Here is a 2,500-nt window from a genome sequence, read left to right as displayed (position 1 = left end):
AATAAATAAACTATAATAATTATATTTAATATAATTATTGTTGCTGCGATAGCCCAGTGGTTAGTGTGCTGACATATGGTGCAGTAGCGCTTCAGGGCGTCCTGAGTTCAAATCTTGCCTTGAGGACATTTCCCGTCCCTCTCTCTCTCCCACTTTGTTTCCTGTCTGAAATATTGTCCTATCCACTTGAAGAAGGCCAAAAAAAGCTATTATTATTATTAATCTAAGCTATTGTAACATAAAAACATTTGTTATTATGTCTTTATGACTTTTAACAGTGTTTATGGTCAATATAGGCATCATTTTCTGGATTTATTTATGTAAACTCAATGCTAGTTATACAGTTTTTGCTGAAATATTATTGATTTTATGAGAAAATATTATTTTAGATTTTCTGCTTCAAAAACAGAGTGTAATTCAGTGTATCACTGGCTGTTATATGTAAAATTTAATTTCATTTTGTGAGCAATTTTTTTTCTATTGCATGTTTTTTTCTCTCTGGGTATATTTAAAATACTTAAATTAAAATGATGATTAAATTATTTATTAAAATCAATTAATACTTTACTAGGTGGCGCGGTGGCGCAATGGGTAGCGTTGTCGCCATACAGCAAAAAGGTTTTCTCCACAGTCCAAACACATGCGCTACAGGAAAATTGTCCATAGTGTATGTGTGTGAATGAGCGTGCATGGGTGTTTCCTAGTATTGGGTTACAGCTGGAAGGGCATCCGCTGCGTAAAACATATCAAGTCAAGTCAAGTCAACTTTATTGTCAATCAAACCATGCAACAGTACATTACACAGCAGACTGAAATTGTGTTTCTCCCATACTCCAATGTGCAATTTAAAAACAAAAATATGACACACACTAGACATGAACTAAACATTTAACGAATATAGTACAGATAAATTGAATAAATAGACAATAATAAACTATGAACAATTACCATATATGCTATTGTTCCAGAATATGACCAAGTTGAGGTATTTATTGTAGTGCAATTGGGTGCAGTATGGCAAAAGTGCAAAGTGCAAAGTAGCAGCATAGAGGTACGTGAATTTTGTAAACATGTTACACGTGCAAGGGATATTAACATAAAAACATTAAGTTTGCCTTTCTCACAGTTCCACAGATTTTTGTGTGTGTGAGCTGTGGGGTGTGATTTTATAATCCAGTTTTCATGAGTGAGTTGAGCATATGCTGGATAAGTTGGCGGTTCATCCCACTGTGGCGAGCCCTGATTAATAAAAGGACTAAGCCGGTAAGAAAATGAATGAATGAATACTTTACTATTTACTAATAGTACTGATAGTTTATCAATAGTTACTCTTACAAATAATGACAAAGACATGTTAAGTTACATTAAATTGAACATCAATATTTGAATTAGTAAAAAAATCAATATAAATGTAATGTTAACCTAAATCAGTTTTATTTACATGCATCAATTAAACAACATTTTTAAAAATATTATAATTTCTGAAAGATAATATAATTGCCCATGATCATTTCTATTAATATTATTCTTATTATTATTAAACATTTTTATTTGTTTATTTATGTATTTATTTGTTTAATTAAAATCTTGAATAATGTGAAATAATATGTATTATTTAAAGTAATGGAAAATTGTATGAGACTAGTTTTGTTGCTGTATCGCCCCCTGTCTGTAGAAGACCAACAGTGCAGTGTGACTGTCAAAAAATGATTTTTAAATATGTTTGACTTACAAAAAACAAAAACTAGTAGAGAGAGCAGTTATAAACCAGAAATGCTGAAATTACTCTCTGATTCATACTGAATTTTGTCAATTTTGTAATGCCTGAAAAAAACCCTGAAAAATCACAAAGAAAATTTATAAAATATTGCATATGTGCTTTACATAGAATCACACATGAACAATCATGCTATTATGGCTCAAATATTATGAGAGAACAAAAATAAGATGGAAAAAATATTTAGAATAAATGAGCAAAAATGTGAAATTTGGTGCAGGTGATGATAAACATGGTTTATAGGGGTTTTTCACCTTTATTATGATAGGACAGTAGAGATTTCAGACAGGAAAGCAGAGAGATGGGAAGGATCAACAAAGGACCTCAAGTCAGGAATCGAACTCATGTCGCCGTGAGCACATCGGTGCTGTATGTCAGCACACAAGACCACTAGGCTATTGGCGCAGACAGGTGATGATGTTTAAATAAGAGATTTCTATAACAGTACAGCAGATACTTAAATACAATATCTAAATATAGTCTTTAATTATCTTTAAAAATAAATCCTTTTAAGATTGAATTTAAATGCAAAGTTTTATGACCAAAGCTCTGTGGTTTCAAATCATAATGCAGTGCAGCATGATGATGAACAAATAAACCTTCCTTAAAAAATCTGGGACGTTTTAGAAGCTTGAAAAGATCATTTTAGCACAGAGGAACAGAGAAAGTAAAGGTTCTGGAAATATAAACCTTCCTCAAAATGCTCATGGTCTTGTGTAATAC

Source organism: Danio aesculapii, chromosome 24 (genome assembly GCF_903798145.1).
Source record: "Danio aesculapii chromosome 24, fDanAes4.1, whole genome shotgun sequence".
Taxonomy (NCBI): Eukaryota; Metazoa; Chordata; class Actinopteri; order Cypriniformes; family Danionidae; genus Danio; species Danio aesculapii.
Note: the sequence above shows the minus strand (reverse complement) of the source record.